At 33.3% G+C, this 20,247-nt stretch overlaps 1 long non-coding RNA gene across 1 annotated transcript; it reads left to right on the top strand.

Annotated features, from left to right (window-relative positions):
• Nucleotides 1-609: 609 nt before the first annotated feature.
• Nucleotides 610-7,507, top strand: LOC128223730 (uncharacterized). The gene is made up of 3 exons (XR_008259339.1): nucleotides 610-693; nucleotides 3,269-3,344; nucleotides 7,385-7,507. It is a non-coding gene; the product is annotated as an uncharacterized LOC128223730 (long non-coding RNA).
• Nucleotides 7,508-20,247: the final 12,740 nt, after the last annotated feature.

Here is a 20,247-nt window from a genome sequence, read left to right as displayed (position 1 = left end):
CCTGGTTTCAAGGGCTTTTTGAGGTAAAACACGCACCCAAAATGCCAACATGTACATACGCATGCATAAATATTGAAGCAATGGTTAACATCATCGCTTAAGTATATCCCTCACACATCAAAATTAATTTTGCAATTGCACTAGTGGGCCAGAAGGGGACCCCCCACCCCAACCACAATTAACATACCAATGTCGTCCAAGTTAACTTTTCGTTTCGAGGTAGGGGATACAGGGTATTACTAAATAATGCATTTCTTAAAAATACTTATTACAGATAACAAGATTGTAACCGTGTACTTAATAGCAGAAAGCGCAAAAATATTAAATGATTGGTGAATGCTAAAATATTTATTGTGGTCTACTATAGTCTTATTATGTAGAAATACCGTGTGTAGTGCTCATTTCTTTCAAATTTAACTCGATATCCTTCATAAGAACCATTGTTTTCGACATTTATTCATCCTTTTAGGAATATTAAAACAATATTATTAATTGTGGTAAACCTTATCTGGGAGTGCATCTTTAATACTGGAGTGAATGTAATTTCAAACCGGTTTAACACAAACATGTCACAGTAATCAATACCACCAAGATGTCGGGGATGTGTTAGACCAATGATTTTGTTTTATGGAGCCTTGAAGGGCGACGAATGGCACTAAAGTGTTGCCATATTGATAACTCAAACACCCATTGGTAAGTCATTTATATTTCCATTTATTTTTTGTGTTGATTTTTGAATATATAGACACTCAAGAAGTAGGACATCTCGTAAAGAACGTTCACTTAAAACAAGCCTCTCCTTATCCACACTTCGGCTCGGAGGGAGTGGGGGTACTCTGCCTAAATGACCGTCAACGAGTCTTTTAAGAAATATCAAAATAATAAAAAAGTGTCCCAGTGGTTGCTCATTAAAATGCACCAATCAATTGTAACCACGCCCCCCCCCCTGGTCCAGGGATAGGCTCTGTAGAAATGGGCTGTGTCTTGACCTTTTAAGTGGCCCCGCAGTGCCAGGTGAACGTGGTTTTGTCTTCGTGCAAAATATAGCAGGGAATTTGCCTAACCTAGGCTCCCTGGGGTGCGGGAGCATTTGGCGGGATTTGACCATTGAACAGTCCGTGCCCACAGGGCGAAGATTTTACCCAGGGTTGGCTGGACAGAAGTAAAAGTCCCGGCTATTCCTCGGACCGTGGAGGGGGCATGGTTACAATTGACAGGTGCATAATTGTAGCAAGGGGGGATAGAGATGGCGCATTTCCCACTAAAATTGTGTAAGAATTTACTTATTTAATAATTTAATATAGATGACAAAGAGTATTAAACTAGTTCAAAATGAACTTTTTCAGACAAAGTCTCTGCTATCCCCCGCACCTAAAACAAGGAAATTTAAGCTGTTTTATTTTTTGTAAGGCATGATGTAATATCAGCATTGAGGAACGGCGTTGAAGTAATATCCTTACATAAGAAGCTTTTAAGTTTTTTTAAACTACATGTACCATATATTTAAAGGCATCATTTCAAACTATGATCAGCTTGATAATTTCTTATTAGTATGTATATCATTTCCTGGTTTCAAAATTTAAAGAATTTTACTGTCAAATCAACAAATTTAATCAAACTGTATTTAAAATAGCCATATAGTAATTAAAATTTTTACACAATGTTTTGACGCATAAAAAATGGGTCCTTGTGAACTTCATTTTACAGCAAAATCAACAAGTTCTAAAAATACTCATGACCTGTTCCTTATCAATATGAAATATCTTAACCTTTTTGGAACATAATGCAAAAAAAAACAGTATGTTTTACCTTCGGTATGAAAAAAAATACTATTTTTTAATAAAACTACTGTAGAAGAATGTAAGCTAATGAAATGGAAAATAAAAAGATGCTTCTGGGTTGCTTTGAAGTTGAACTGCTCACATGAACCCACAAAAGATGTGTAGGTCTGTGCTTAACAATAAAGGATAAAGCATTAAAATTGAAGCATTTCAAGTAGAAGTTTTCATTAAGGGTAGTGCTACCTTAACCACACACTTTACAATTATTTTTTCACTTTTTTAATCTATTTTCTTTAACCAATGGACTATACAAACAGTAGGGTCAGCCCCAGTATACAGGAAAATTATTCAATAAAATGTTTAACCTTTTGATATCATAATTGTTAAAAAAATATCAAAAATTTAAAGAAAAAAATCAGAGACCGGGTTCAAATTGTATGTATGTATGTATGTATTTTTTTTGACCTTGCGGTCAAGGATAACCCGCGAAAGTGCAAGCACTTATTTCCAACGGGTTCCTTTGTTTTTGCTGAAGGGACAGCACGCTGAAGAGACAGTGGGGGGATACAAGGAAGTCCGGGTGCAATACCCTAGCTCTTTTTCGAAGAGACCCCTTGGTTCTTTTACGTGCTCAGTGTAAAGCACCAATACACGGGGTACAACTTTCCTGGGTTGCACACATTGATACCAAGTTCATGTCAGTTTTCGACAATTTTCTCTTTTTTTGCTATTTCATCATACGGTGTATAGCCCCTTTAACACCTCTGAATAAAGTTTCACCATGTCTCTTTGAGTATATTTCTTAAAAATTCTGTCTTTGTTCTAATCTGCTTAAAGGTCAAAATGTCACAGTCACGTGAGCATCTTTGAGGCCTCTCAGTTATTATAACCAATGCACCAGTCAATTGTAACCACGCCCCCCACCCCCCCCCCCCCAGTCCGGGGGTATACCGGGGATTGTGGGGGAAATGGGCCGTGTTTTTACTTTCTATGTGGCCCCGCAGGGCCGGGTGACCACGTTGGTTTTGTCTTTGAGCCAAATTTAGCCGAGATTGGGCCTTATATGGAGTCTCAGACACTGGAGTGCGGGGGCATTTGGCCGGGGCTTTACCATCAGTTCGTCCCCGCAGGGGAGGGATTATACCCAGGGTTGGCTGGACCAAAAGTCAAAGTCCACGCTATTCCCCGGACCTGGGGGCGCCGTGGTTTCAATTGACTGTTGCACAACATATAAGATATTTATAAAATAAATAAAAGTACAGCTAAACAATATATTTTAATTTTAATGTGATAAATTAACAAAGATAGATGTTTTATGCAAAATCTCACAAAGATGTAAAAAAAATACTAAAGAGTTCGGGTTTGCTAGTTTGTAAAAATATTTCATGGAATCATGGTAAATTGTTATATTATGTCCAAAGACAGCCCATATATTTTTTAACTACTTGAACCTTTTTTGTTATAATTCTTATTATTTATTTTTTTAGTTGATGTGTGATGCTGATAATACAGAGGCAGCTAGAGTGACAGAGTTTGATGAATAAACTTAAATTAAAAAAAACAGTGAGTACAATAATCCATTTTATCATGTCTTTTGTGTAACGTGTGATTCCAAAGCAGTAAATATATATATATATATGTGTATCTTTAAGTTTTGAATCACAAATTTAGATCAAAGATCTATTATCACACAAAACGTAAAGAATATATGTGAACAGTCATGTGAATGGTGCAAGTCATATAATATAAAATTTATATTGATCAAGTCAAGCCATGCCATGTAAAAAAAAACTGACAACATATCAAAGATTGTATGAATCATTCTCAGAGCTATTGAAAATATTTAATTGGTTGTAAGCGGACCATGCATGGTAATTTTGAGTAACCCCATCAGCCAATACAATATGGCTATTTAGAAAGGCTTTGATAATATGTTTTATCTAATGTTATCTTTCCTAAAATATTTATTTTTATAAATCTATTTACCGGTATAAATCTGTATTTATTTATTTATTAATGCATTTATTTCCTCACTAATATATACAATACACTTATCGTTGTTTATTGTCTAGCTAATACATGTATAAAAATATGCATAATATGCATAATTATGGGTGGGGTCATAATTACCTATGGTGTACTGTCTTGTTCTTACGAATATATGATTTTGACTAAAATCCTTACTGAAAAAGTAGTGCAGACTGTTTAAATAATTATTTAAATCTTAATGGGTTTAAATGTATTCTATTTTATTTTTAAAGATATTTTAGAGTTTAAAAGGAAGAGAATCTGTTTTAAAGACTAAATAATTATATAGTCAGGATACAAAATAATTATTTTTCAAAATCAAGTTCAAATAATTTTCCATTATTTGGCAAATGGAAAAAAGCTTTATATATTAAGAATGTTTTACTCGATAGAAAGTAGGCCCAGTATCTTTTGCATTGCAACACTAAGAAAGTAAATATTTATTTTTTGTCTTTTACCAATTCCATCAAAGTCTGCGAGTGGCTTATGATGCTAGACCTGCCAATTTAATGGTTTTCGAAATCATAAATTGAGACAACTTATAACTTTTGTATAAAATCTTCAAAGCTTTCAATAACTTAACATGGCATCCACCTTATTGTCTCAATTTAAAAATAGTTTTCACTCAACAACTTACTTATAAATCAGGATAATAGTTTGATAATGACTATCACTATCATTCTGTAAGATAATGTACTGATACATAAATTTAATCCCCAATTTATCAGATGAGTGTGATAGTATATGTATATGCTCTTAATAGTTGTAGCCCGGAATTATACTTAGGAAACAATAGAGTCATTGGACTGTTACACGAATTTCAATTGCTCGAAATTCACCTTTTATTAGTACCGGCATGGGAAAACCCTGTTATGTTAATACATATAGCCTGGAATTAACATAACTTTGTTTTCCCATGCTGGTAACAAATAAAAGGTGGATTTCGAGCAATTGAAATTCATGTAACAGTCCAATGACTCTTTTGTTTCTGAAGTAACGTGCGTATATTACAACGGTTTAATTTTGTTTGTACCGTAGAATTAGGTTGGGAAAACCAGAATAGCTATAATTCCGGGCTACAACTATTTTGGGCTATATGTATTAATATATATATATATATATAAATGCACGAAATCAAGGTGGGATTTTCATTAAGTTTTGGTTAAACCATCTTTGAAACAAATTACAGTTACTTACAAATTACATCTTATTCTACATAATACAAACTGGAGGACAGTTCTTTTTATTTGGTAATGTTAAGAGACTTGAAGACAAAAACTGTTTAAATTCAGAAAACCTTAAAAAAAAATTGTGGGTAGGAGCGCCGCAAACCAACATTTTTTTAATGATGACCTTAGGGTTACATCCTTTTTAAAAACAGAAAGAGTAAAAATTATAAAGGATTACATTTTTAAAATACATAATCTCATTATTTTTAAGAGTCCACCTGTCATTTAATATGTGCGTTTTCACTTTAAAATACATGCATTGTTACAGTCTTGTTTCAGTAAGTAACTTTTCCTTAAATGCATTCTTTGGAAAGTAATTTAAGGTTTATTATTTAAAATATACGTTAGTCAACTTGTGTATGTATTGATTTCCAACTTTTTTATTTTTTGTTTAAACTTTATGTATTAGAATTTCTTTGCGTAAATACCTGCTTATGTGATAAAAGACTCCTGACAAAAGATTAGATTTCAGATTTTGATATTTCCATTACAAATTTAATGTTTTATAGCTTAAACTGCTATTAACAGTTTAAGAAAAATGCATAAAACATCAATTTTGGACGGAAGTATGAAAAGCTGCAATCTGATATTTTGTCAGCAGTCTTTTATCACTGGTTTGCAGATATTTAGGCAAAAATTCGCTTGTTCGAAGACAAAAAATAAAAAAAAAGTTGTCAAAATTTTAAATCTGTGAGGTTGCAGCTTTAATATAAGACTAACGTAAATATTAAAAACACATGAGGCCCCTTTAATATTAACATGTCAATATCAAAAAGAAGATGAAAACTGAAAACTATGAGAAGGTGTTTTTATAATTAAAAATAAATTGCTTAAAGCAAATATCTGAAATTAATAATTGTCATGCAAAGCAACCTGTAATGAATATAAATATTAGATTTTGGCCTTGAACACCTTTTTAAGAAGAGTGTTTTGAAGTAAGGATTATCATAATGCTGAATGTAATATCATACTGTAATTTTTTAGCAAATCCTTATGATTAAAGTCACTGTGCCTTCCTTATGCTGTGATAAAGATCTCCATAGTAACATTTCTAAACCTAATAAATTTATTGAAAAAGGGTGTTTATTGGGGGTAATAAAACACATCTTGATAATGACCAATCTTTCAAGTGTTGGTAGGATGGGAGGGGGGTCTTAACTTTTTGAACTGCCAATATTTTCCTGGTTATTTTGTCCACCATGTCAAAATGATCTGGGTTGTTTTGTCAACCCTGTCTAAATTGGTTGGACATGTTTTGTCCCCTTAGTCAAAATGACATAGGATGTTTTGTCCTACATTTTTACAAAGGAGTTCAGAATAAATAACACATTAGTTTTCATGCTTATATTAAATAAATGCAAATGACTTTCATTATAAGTTTAAAAAATACTCTTAAACCTGCATTCTCACAGATTTACCATTTTTACAACTTTTTTATTTTTGTCTTGGAAAGAGCAAATTTTTGTGTTAATATCTGCAACCCATTGATGTAAGATTGTTGATAAAAAAACAACAGATCTAAGATTTTCATATTTTCGAAAATTAATGTTTTAGAGCTTAAACCCTTACTAACGTTTTAAGAAAAATGCATAAAACATCAATTTATGAACTTAAATATAAAAATCAGCGATCTGATTTTTTTGTCAGCAGTCTTATATAACTGGTTTCCATGGATTGTAGCAAAAATTGGCTTGTTCCAAGACAAAAATTAAAAAATTGTTTAATCTGTGAGAGTGCAGCTTTAACTATTGGAAGCTTTTCAGTCATTTGCCTATATGTCTATTTGATTCAGTAAATACTTCATATAAAGCTAGGCTTATTAGGATATGCTTATTTTTCATTGGGTTCTACTTTTAGCACATAACAGCTTCATTACAAGAATATATTAATTATTATTAAAGCTGCACTCAAACAAATTTACCGTTTTTACAACTTTTTTATTTTTTTGTCTTGGAAAGAGCAAATTTTTGGGTAAGTATCTGCAAACCAATGATAAAAGACTGCTGACATAGATCATATCGCAGATTTGCATATTTTCGTTTGAAAGCCAATGTTTTGTGGGTAAAACTAATACTAACGGTTAAAGAAAAATGCATGATCTAATTTTTTGTCAGCAATTTTATATCACTGGTTTTAATGGATTCTTGAAAAAAAATAAAAATACTTCCTCTGTTGGCCAATTGAGAACAAAATCAAGAGGTTTTGGGTTTTGCTGTTTATACGTTATGGGATTTTTCCAAAGCATTTATTTATAGGACTTATAAATTTTATGTACAGCATTCTGTATATTGTCAAGTGTCCTTTTTTGAAAATTATATACAACATGTATAAATATTCTTGTTTCAGGAAATAACCACCATCTCTCTCAGAGGTCGTCTTTCTCATTATTGCGGGGAAACCTCAAAGGACATCAGGAAAACCTTCATCAACCTCTTTGTGCCCAGTGGCTTGTGCAACAGAGTTTCAGAAGTATAAATACCTTTTTAATTTGTGTATATCAATTGTATAATGACTTGTTTTTATATATCAAATATATATATATGATTATATATATAGATGGTTAATCTTATGACTTCCTGATAGTATTTAAGTTGTGAAATATTAAATAATCTAATCATAAAAAATGCTTGGAAATGACATTAAAGAAAGATATTTGTCGAATAGGAAGTTTCACCTGTCCTGTTTATATTACAAATCATTTTAAAATAGACAGAAAATTCAATATACTTGTAGTATCTCACTGTTTATTTGTCTTCACATTTTGTATTGTCACATCAAGCCTGTTTGAACATCCTAGAGAAGATAAGTGTATAGAAGCGGATATGATATAATAAATATGCATATAAATGTGCTTGGGATTATTTTCAGATTATCATTAAAATGGGGATAATGGATGACTGGCCACACATATGGGGCTATGGACAAGCTTCAGAGCAGGCTGCCAGGTGGTGGTGTTAGTAGTTTATACTCCGGGTCCCGGCGTGAGCACATTGAAGGGTCCCAGAGTGACAGTTCAACCACCGCACACCTACCCTAAGCAGAACCAGTACTAGGTGCCTTCACCTCTGCAAGGAACTGACAACTTCTGTACATGCCAGGGGCAGTGGTACAGTGCGAATGGTCGTAGAAAGGATTTCATAACCAATCTCAACAGAGGTGACCTGGTCCGCCCGGGAATCGAACCCGGGTTGTCCAATTCAGAGTCCAACGTTCTACCGATTGAGCTAACCGGGCGGACACATTAGCTACATTAGATGACAAGCCATCTATGCTGGACATTCTTCACAATAAAATGTGATGTCACAAGAGCTGTCTATCTCAACAGCTCACACTGTCCGTATTTGACTAAAGGAATGAATGAAGACACTGCAGAAGTTGGATTGAGGAATGTCCATGTCACTACCCATCATTTGGAAGGAGTTGGATAAAAAAAGTGTGGCCTATGTATTGAAACTGGTCCGACATTCCAGTTACGGACAGTCTTGATTTGTTTGATTACATTTCTGACCAACATGATGGTCTAAAAGAACACTTACTGGTAACTGGTAAAATCATGGCCCAGTTGTTCCAAGAGGCAGGCGAGTGGGAAGTTACTAGACTCCATTTCTTTATGGGTTGATTTGAGGTTCCAGTTCAGTTAAAGTACTGTTGGAACACCGAGTGTTTGCCATAATACAGCAACATTTGATTTGTAACTATGTATTTGTTTGAATTGTTGACAGTTAAAGTACTGTTGGAACACCAAGTGTTTGCCATAATACAGCAACATTTGATTTGTAACTATGTATTTGTTTGAATTGTTGAAACAGTACTGTTTACTAAATAATGTGTATATATATGAAGAATAATATTATAAATAATTTGTAAGAACCTTTTGATATTAAGTAAAATGTCGATAAGTCTAAATATGTATCTGTAAATCATTTTTGTATATCTGCAAAGATTACATTTCCTATATTCCTCAATTTATGTCTTTCTTTTAGCCAGTCAATAACTTTTCTTAAGTTCTATCTTCAAAATTGTCGGGACATGGATTATAGCCCTTAATTAACCCAAATATGTAACATTCAATGCAAAATTTATAATTGGCTGCAATTAGGCAGTTCAGATGCAGGAACAAACATCACTTGGGTCCTTAATAATAGCTTTCCATCTGGCAAGGTCCAATAAAAGGAATTTGTCATGTGACTGTTTATTAACTCTCAATTTATTGAAAGTGAAATTACTTACATGATTTGTAAGAACTAAATTATATTGATATCAAATGATTGTTTAAATTAAATAAAATAGACGATTACATACATGAACTATTTTTATTTCTTGTTTGTCAATATGAAGAGTAATGCAATGGCTTTTGAATTTCATAAAAGAAAAAGATGGAAAAAATGTATGTTTATTGTTTAAGCAATTAATTAAGTAATAAAAGTATTTTTTTCTCTTTTTTTCAAATTGTGCTATCTTATAATACAGATCGTTATTTGTTTAATTTTGGTACAAATGAAGTATATAAGGTATGTCTAATGTTACAAATAGCAAAAATTCAAATGCAAATCATGGTGACTTGACTAAATGTGAATGCTAATTGAATCAAAATAGTTAATAAATAATAATGTTCATTTGAAACAATTGAGAGTGTAAGTTTGGTTTGTGTATGCCATATATTCCCCAGGGAGGGGGGGGGGGAATCCCCAACCTAATAAATTAATAATGAAAAGTATATTACTATGCGCAGTGCTATAATAATTCACTTAGTAAAATAAGTAAATGTGCTGAGTAAAATTTGTAAAAAATCTGTCTTGTTTTTTTATGTATTATTTATTTATCATATGCATTGACAATTGATTATAATTTTATAATATATTATTTATTCTTTTATTGTATGTATTCTAGATCATTAAAATAGTTATAAGTAAATATGCATTCAGATTTCTGTATTTAGTCTTAAATAATAAATGTTGATATTGCGCTTAGTTTCATTAAATCCCTTTGTCTAATATCAAAATCCCCTGAAATTAAGACCAAAATCCCCTGGAATTTAAACGCAAATCCCCTGGAATTCAGACCAAAATCTCTTGGAATTAAGATCAAAATCCGCTGGACTTTAGACCAATATTCCCTGGAATTCAGACTAAAATCCACTGCAAAGCCTGTCAAAAATTTGGCATGCATGTATTTGTGTCTGTCTTTTACCTTAAAGGTTGTACCCACCAGAAATACTTTTTGTATCCTCTCAAAATTCAGACTAGGAAACTGACTTGAGGTTGAATATATAAGATTATGTCTTTCATCATCTTCAGACAAAAAGAAAATAGCTATCAGCTAAAATCTTATTCAACAATAAATGTTTGAAAATGCTAAATCTTAGCAGTACACAGGGTATAAATCTTGTGAAACACATAGCAATAACGTGCTAAATAATGCACGTGAATGTAGGTAACTTGTAGTAGTAGAAGTCAAGTATCGTCTTGGTTTATTACAGCAGAAGCAGTGATTACGAACTTCGTAATCACAGCCCCAGAAACAGAAGCGTTTCTCCCAGGTTGCGGAAACATGGCACATCGCAGGTGCGGATCCAGGAATTGATGTTAGAGGGGTAGTAAGTTAGGGGCGCAACTTTTGACATGTGCTCCTCCCTCAGAACCGAAAGTATATGGCATAAACTGTTTAACGGGAATTTGGGGTTACTCCCTCATGTATGTAGTCGGAAATGGTGCATTATGAGCGTATTTTATTACCTTTGTTTCTCCGATATTGATGAAAACAATAAACTTCGATTATTTTAGAGGTGGCGCACGCCGGGCGCTTAAACCGCTAGTGCTTCGACCAAATTCCTTGAGCTACACAGTCGGTCCAAGGCCAATTCCCCGCTATTTTGGCGCGAACACAAAACCACCGACTGTCCCCCCGGACCTGGGGGGGGGGGGGGGGCATGCTTACCATTGACTGGTGCATTACTTTAGCGACAGCGATAGGTTTTCATATTACTTTTCCCTGTTTGAATGTAATATCTTAATTGTCTGTTAATATGTTCACTGATAAAACTTTTGCGGCCTGGCACATTGCATCTCATCAGACATGGCAGTATTCTTCAAGTTCAAGCTTCTTTTTTTCAAAATTCAAAATGTTTATTTTCTAAACCATTAATTGATTTATCAACACCATATTCACACATTCTCATTTACAAGAGGTCTGATAGTGATAAATCAAATGTGGAACGCATGGCACCATCACTCTGGTGAACGAGAATAATTTAATATAGCACAATGTACATGAAATAATGACAGTATGGCGAGTCGTTCCTTCACTATTTTTACCCATAAATACCATAAATTAAGCCTTTTCATACAATAGATCTCCATCACCTCTCCGACTCCTTTCTAATTTGTGTAAATATATGAACATAATCATGTGGTCTTTAAAAAGATACAAGTGTGAAAAAGTTTATATCTTCGACTTTAAAGAACTTCATTAACGCTAATTCTTGACCAAATTTTAGTTGCCTTTAACCTTGAAAATAATCGGTTAAATGACAAGATGTTTGTAATCAAGCTTACGACAGCGTTTTTGTGACATTGATGAAGGATAGATTTTTTTGTTTGTCTGTTTTTTTCAATCGGATAAAAAATTGTACTAGTATCTGATACAGGGTTAATGAAGCAATGCGATGGTTAGACGTCATGCTAACCATTGTATAGTATAACAGCGATGAGGAATATGGATAAGTCGACAGTTGACAGGTAAGGACATTGTTAGAAATGTCATTTTGCTAATTAATGTTTTAAGTATGACAATATTTTTTCTGTATTCCCATTTCCTACATGTTCCCATTACCTGTCCTTCCAATTGGAAATTTCCCATTATAAAACTGAACTTTATTCTCCAATTGGAATTTTCCCATTAACCAAATATTCCAATTGGAATTTTCCAATGTTCATATTTTCCCACTTTGAATGTGGGAATCCTCCAATTGGAAAGATTCACTCATGGGAAGGATTCGCAAACAAATGCCTTAAATGAATCTATCGGTTCTTCATTTTTAATGAATATATTATTTTTCATGTAGTTAGTGTAAAATATTCTTAATTAAACAGTCAATTTCAATTTTAAAAACTATGTTCCAAATTCTCCCACAATTTTAATAAAAGTTTTCCAATTGGAAATGCTTGAAAAAGCCATTTTCCAATGGGAAGGCCATTTTCCAATGGGATTCCCATTGGAAAAGTTGACTTGAAATGCCAAAAAAACATATTTCTAAATTAAATTTCAGGAAACAAAAAATATCTCTTATTAGTATTACCTAACATATTTTAAAAATACAAAAATAAAAAACATTGGGTGAAAAAAAAAAAAAATAAGTTTGCAAAAATTCCGGATTTGCAAACTTAATCCGGATGCTGTTTTAATTGTTTTGATTTTAGAAGTAAAAGGCTTGTTTAGATACCATCAATAAATAAGTGAATAACGTTGCTTCTTTCATCCAATCGTGCGCGTTATCGAGCACACAATGTACACTTGAAATTAGTTAGTGTTAATGCTTTCTCATATACCATTTTAGTTTAACTCATCATTCGATAATTCACTGAGATTTTGTTGTCAACCAAGCATTTTCATATAATTGCTTTATATTTTAAGATTATATGCGATAGTCTTTGAACGTTTCCTTTGCACGATGATAAACTACCAGATTAATCCTCACCTGTTCCAGAGTCTATTCTTAACAATTCGGCGTTTTCACCATTCTTTGGCAACCTGAAATAAATAGATGCTATGAAAAAAGAAGTGTTATTGTTGTAGATAAGACGTTCGTGCTGATTATATCACCTACAAAGACACTTATATACAGTAACTGACGAATGATAAGGGTATACCCATCAATTTGTATATACATTGTTAGCATAAATCTGTAAATGTACGTCTCTATCAAAGTTCATGTAAAGAAAATGAATTTCCTCTCCATGTTTAAATTGCATCTCTTTACCATTTAACATGTCTTCTTTCCTGAGTATCATCAGCTTTCGCAGTCACTTTCATTGCAACAAACATTTTTGAAAATTCAAATGTCAATTAAAAGTGTCTTTATTTATATAGTACGACTTTATTAAACACACACACACACACACAATTACGTCAACTACATACTCGCAACGAACGAATATAATTATATGTAAATGTGTATGTCACCATGTGTATGTCATAATACCCGAAATAATAAAGAATACTTACACTGTTTCTGTTCTTGCAATTCCATTTTTCTGCAATTAAATAAAAAAAAACGAGTTACTAAATTGTTACCTTTGAACATAATAATGCAAACGAAACTAGCCTACTAGTCGATATACATGAAGCATGAAGATAAACACCTACTAAGATAGAGTCTGTCAACGTTATGGAACAATACAGGCATACCACACATACTATACATCTAATTAACTTCATTAATACTTGTTTTGGTGACATCCTTGAAATAGAAATAGAAATAGAGTTCAGTGGGTATTAAAAACGTTTATTTGCCGAACCTAACAATTGTCTCAGCATTTACCCACTCACTACTCTTCAATGCCAATTGTAAGGCAAAGCAGCTACAGGTACACAATAGTATATTGATACCACACGGTTGAGGATTGAACCCGGGACTTTCCGCTTCAAAGGTCAAAACTTGTCATTGTAAATTTGATTGAGATAAGTTTTGTTAAGTTGAACCATTTGGCATTAACTGATTGTTTAACATGATGACGAATTACGCCCTGCGACGTTCTGCAAAAAAGTTATATCTTTGAATATTTAAACATATAATTGAAACTACAGGAAGATAGATGTAACCAACCACTTAACAGAGCTAGTTTAATTGCCAACGCCTTACAGAGTCTGAACAAGCGACACGCAAGCATCAAGTAATTTTATCAATAACTGTTGGGAATGTTCAAACAGATTAAAAATGTTTTCACAACTAATCATGATTATCAGTATTGTGTTTCTATTTTCCGTTTAAACAAGGAACAACAAATCATTATAAAGATATGGACGTATACTTCCTAGAATTGTAATGACCACTCATTGTAAACTAACAGCAATTTATATGCATGAATAAACCGTGATAAACATACCAATTATATATATATATATATATATATATATATATATATATATATATATATATATATATATATATATATATATATATATATATATATATATATATATATATATATATATATATATATATATATAGTATTTATGCACTGTGCTGTTTGTAGAGTTTTGTGCTGTTCTATGTTTCTTGTTTGTGATTTTGTGTTCTATGTCTTTGGCGTTTGCCCATTGTCACTAAACCGGGTTTATGTTTAAACTTTTTGCTACTGAGCATGTTTCTGTAGCTTTTTGCATAAATATTTAGACATGACATGATTCAAGGGGTAATATTAAAACGCATTGACAGCATATGTGCATGCGATTTTATAACATTTATATATTTGGTATATTGTTCTACCTGTTACTGCAACACACGACAACATGCCAATGTTGACCACAACTATAAGCCTTGAATCTGATGATGTTGAATCAAATATCATAGGTACTCGCCACCATGGTGCAACATTTTTTCTTTCGATTGTATGTGATAGTTGACAAGATGACAAGAAGTGAATTCTTAATAATTAAGAATTCGCGGAGTGAGCGTAGCGAACGAGTCCTTCTAAATGATTAATTATTCACTTCATGTCATATAACTGACTTTGTACAAACTTTTTCGCTGATACATTGTCGACGCAAAATGTGACGCAATGAGTTTGTATCGGATGATTGGCCGTAGGCGGACCTTTAAACATGCGCGAACATTGACATTCTTTATGAATCAGTCTACTTCTAAATAATTGCCTATCTGCAATCTCATTGGCTGAAAATGTAGGTTGTATTTTAAAGTTAAATAAGCGTTCGAAACAAAAACTCATTTTTGAGCAATGAGATATAAACGGTATATTAATGTTAAATTAATTCTATAATACAGATTGTTGTTTGTCCTAAGCCTTCTGATCTCATTGGCAATCAGACAATAAACCTACCTTCCGCAAATCATACGCTTGTTGCCATTTCTCTTGCTGGCTCGGGTCGTGCTCTTTTTCAGAATGTATCCTTTGAGTTGGACTTGCCCTTATGCTTCTGTGAACAATAAGTGAGTCTGAAATGAGGAAGAAAGCGTTATCCAGTTATGTATTTAAGATTATAGATATTTAGCGGATGTAAGCTCATTTCTACATTATATTAAGGCATGTACGACACAATAAATGTTGAGGGATTGGAATGCAATTGTATTTCCGTTTTTTCGATATACACCTGTTAATTCGATGATCTTTTTGTAAATTCATCTGATGAATGTATATATTAGATGCAGGCCAATCGAACAGCTATATGTACAAAGAAAAGGTCAGGAAGTTAAATGTTTTGGATTTAATTGTTCAATGTTTGAGACTGTTTCCAATGTTTTCATTTACAAGAAAAAAATCACATACACTATGAAAAATATTTACAAAGTCCTCCAGAAATGTCATTCATATGAAAGAAAACACTCATATATATCACATGCATTTATATTGTTACGCCACAGCTGCTAGGGGGTGTCGCAAGGTTGCAGAAAGAATGCGGTTCGAGCAAAAAGAATCATCGTTTGTTTTGGTTAACAAGTGTGTCTCAAATTAACTAAAACATAAAGTATCTGTTCTTTCAAAGTTCAAACTTCCTCAATTCAATTTTATCAGTAGGTTCAACAATCATAGATGCAAACAAGTTTCAATACTGTAAAATTAGAAATTCCAGTCGCGGAATAAATGCCCAGGGGTTTTAACCATTAACTGGCCGAAAAATGGCAGAAATTTGGCCGGGCCGGTTTTTGGCCTGTGTCAAAACAGAGCGGCCCGTTTTCGGCCAAGAACAGCCAGCAAACGGCCAACTGTTGACCTGACAGTTGGCCGGCGGCTAAAGAACGGCCTTCAAACTGCCAACCCCGCTGTAGTAGAAACAGTTGTAGCCACATTGAATTTATATAAAAAAAAAAACGTATAGTGGACAAACTCCAGACTTCCTTACGCAGATTTAACATATAGATAAATATAAACAATTCCTAATCAGGACCTTAATAATCGCAAATAACTGGTAATCGATTAAATGATCTAGCATGGCAACGTTTAACCAAGAAAGAAGGAAGCTGTGAGAAATCTGTTAAACAACGGAACAAGGCTTGAAAAGCATGCCGTAATTATATGACATTATAATTTTAGAAATTCTTCCTTATAGTTGAATATACCAAATAGTTAAGCCTCAAATTATAAGCAATACATGTAAGGGCCTAATATCCATCCATTTAATTATTACCCAAATGACCTCAATGCCTAATCTATATTGTATCCTCATCCAGCTCTAATGTAACTGTCTAAGAACATTTGCACTTTTTATAATAATATTACAAGTGTATGGATTCGAATATGTGTTAATTCGTGCCAATAGCTTTAATGAAAGCATACAATGATCACCCTTTACAGCATTCTTCCTTATGATGTACTATTGTAACATATTTCCTTTATCCTTTTCTATGTTCAGCATGTACACACTTGTTATGTACTTGGTGAAACATGATAACATAAGAGCATACAATAAGACTGAACATCGAACGTTGTGTACAATGAGAAATATATAATGAAAACCTAAATGTTGGAATACCGATGCCGATGTAAGACTTACAAATGTGAGAGTTTGTCAAAAAAATATTGCATACGAATTATCAAGAATGATTGTTTTCATACTTGCAAAGTCAATATATAAAGCATTATCATAATAAGTACGGAAATAACTTGTTAAACAAGGTTGTCTGATAATCGGAATACAAATGTTTGTAGCGTTTAGTTCAATATACAGTCTTTTTCTCAGGGCTTCATTAAGAAAATATAGTGCAATTGAAAATTAGCACACGAATAGTATGTAGATGGACGGTTCAATAAATAAACTAAAGATTAAGATTAAAATTTCTACGATATCAAGTATTTTGTTTTAATAATAATGCAAGACATATTTTCCCAAACTTCACTTCTTTTGCTGTGAATCATGTTTGTTTTGTTTATTGAAACGTGATTTCCTGTCATGACTTTAAGGAACTCTGTAGCCAGCACAGAATGAATTCGTCATACGGTATGCGGAAGCTAACATAGAAAAGTAGCATGACTTTCAAAGAACATGACCAGTAAATTTCATATTTGAATGGTAAACATTTGTATAATTAAAGCATAGCATACTATTGTTGTATACATAAGTTGTAAACTTGTCCCTATTTCGATGTTTGTGCAATTTAGTCGGAAAAAATATAACGTACATAAAAGTATTTGATGTAGTGAATATGTGCTATATGCAATGTTTTTTTTCCAAGAATATGTTGATGCATTTCGGTGCTGCAAGAATATATTGAATAAAATAGATGCTATATGTATAAATAAGGTGCTACAAGAAAGTATTATGTGCAATTAGTGTTGCAAAGATGTGTTATTTAGTGTAGGTGCTACATGTATGTGGTGTATGCAGTATGTGCTGAAAGAACGTATGGTTAGCTGTATGTGTTATATACAATACGTGTTGCATGTTTGTGTTATTTGCAATAGATGCTGTAAGTATGCATTGTATAAAGTATGTGCTTCAAGAATTTTTTGTGTACAAAATGTGCTTTAATAAAGCGTAGTATGCTGTGGGTGCCTCAAGCATGTGCTAAATGAAGTATGTTCTACAAACGTGAGTTGTGTTTAGTATAAATATGTGATGGATAAATAAACTGTTTAAGATGCTGCTAGTATGTGCTGCAAGTTCGTGTTGTATAAAGTAGATGCTGAAAGTAACATGAGTTGCAAGTATGGTTTATATTCAGTAGATGCTGCAAGTCTGTGTTGTATTGAGTGTATGCTGAGTGTTTTGTTTGTATGCAATATGTGTTGCAAGTGTATGCTATAAGCTAAATGTTGCCAGCATGTGCTGCAATTTTGTACTGTACATAGTAGGTGCTGCAAGTTGGGTTGTTTTGCAGTATGTGCTGCAAGAATGTCTGGTATTCTGTGGTCGCTGCAGGAATTGTTGTATGCATGTGTTTCTTGCATTATGTTTAGCCATTTTTTGTTGTATAAAGTATTTGCAGCAAGTAAATGTTTTTGTTTGCAGCATGTTCTGCAAGTACGTGATTTCAAAGTACGTGCCGTTAATATGTAATGTATGGAAAAGGTGCTTCAAGTTTGCGTTGTGTACGACAGGAGCAGCAATTATATTTTGAACAAAATTGCTACAAGTGTGTGGTGTATGCACAACGTCCTGCAAGTGTTTGTGGTATGCAGAAGGTGCTGCAGGTTTGTGTTTTATGCAGTAGGTGTTGCAAGTATGTACTTTATGCAGTAGATGCAGCAAGTATGTTTTGTATAAAATCGGTGATGCAAGTATGTAGTGCATAGTGTAGGTGAAACAATCATGTGTTTCATAATGTAGGTTCTGCATGTATGAAGTGTTCAAAGTAGGACCTGCAAGTATGCTTCGCATATAGTTTGATTTACAAATATTTCTTAGTACAGTGTGCGCTACAAGGATGTTTTGCATAAATCTCTGCTGCAAGTATGGTTAGAATGCAGTATGAGCTGCAAGTATGTTTAGAATGCAGTATGTGCTGCAAGTATGTTAAAAGTGCAGAATGTGCTGCAAGTATGTTTAGAATGCAGTATGTGCTGCAAGTATGTTTATAATGCAGAATCAGCGGCAAGTATTTTAGAATGCAGTATCTGCTACAAGTATGCTTAGAATGCAGTAACTGCTGCAAGTATGTTTAGAATGCAGTTTCGGCTGCAAGTATGTCTAGAATGCAGTATGTGCGGCAAGTACGTTCAGAATGCAGTATGTGCTTCAAGTATTGAATGAATAATGTAGTTGCGGCAGGTATATATGATATTATGTATTTGCTGTAAGCATGTGTTGTTTTAAATAGGTGCCGTATGTATATGTTGTATAGAGAAGGTGCTGCAAGTATGTGTTTAATAAAGAATAATATTCAATAAATGTGTAGGGGAAAAAGATGGAAAAGGAAAACCAATTAATTACTGTAATGCTCATAAAAATATTATACATTTATCTTAAGATAAAATAACAACCAAAGTATGATGCTGTCCCTTTATTTAGACGATTAATGCATTTGGTAACACAAAAAGAAATGAGGTAAACTTTAACAGTTAAGTATTTTATATTTGTTTTGTAGTGTCTGTTAAACTTGAAGTTCTACATTGTACGCAGATAAACTTAAATATTGAAAAATTGATGACTTAATATTAGATAATAAGCAAAACTTGATATGCATTCGTAATCAAATCATTACCTATGTCTCTTATCTTTTGTTAGTCAATGAAATAGTGTATATCAAACACTAATAATGATGTACATAATTAAACAGATATGCTAATATGATAATTTCCATGGGATTATAAGTATTTTCCATGGCCGAGAATGTAAGATAGGTTCATCCCGACCCGAGCGTAAGGTGTTTTGCGGAAACGAGGTTTACCGAGTTTCTGCAAAACACCCTGCGCGAGGGTCGGGATGAACCTATCTTACACGAGCGGCTATGGTAGATGCTTTTTCTCCCACCTCAGTTAAACAAAATTAAGTAAAAATGTATTATTTGCTGGAACTCTTTTGTGCTTAGTGGAAATAATTGACCTTACGACAGCGGCTTCTAAGCCACGCCCCCTGATATCAAGGGAGCGAACTCTGTCTATGTCCGTCAAACAAACGAAGAAGTAATGGCGTCTCGCGTCGTTGCGCTTTCCGATATTCCTAACAAATTATCATAAATGTGACATTACAATGCGAAAAAAAATAGAAGTCAAAGGAATTTGTAACTAGCTGCTTCATCGGAAGGCTCGATATATCTTTAGAAAATGACGATATCTAACATTTACGGGGTGAAATCTATCCAAGTCAGAGAAAATCGGATAGCCGCCATGTTGTCAACATTGACATCGATACAAACGAAAAGCGTGTGAGTGACGCATACTGTAAATGCAAACAAGGGTAAGTTTAACTTTTAATAACACCGGTCCTTCTTACAGTATTGTTGAAACAAAGATTAAATCATCGCACAATATGAGTAAATCATAAATGGCCCGAATGGGGAACCCGGAAGTGACATTAAATAACAGTTACATGCC

Source organism: Mya arenaria, chromosome 17 (genome assembly GCF_026914265.1).
Source record: "Mya arenaria isolate MELC-2E11 chromosome 17, ASM2691426v1".
Classification (NCBI taxonomy): domain Eukaryota; kingdom Metazoa; phylum Mollusca; class Bivalvia; order Myida; family Myidae; genus Mya; species Mya arenaria.
This window is presented reverse-complemented; position numbering and strand designations above follow the sequence as displayed.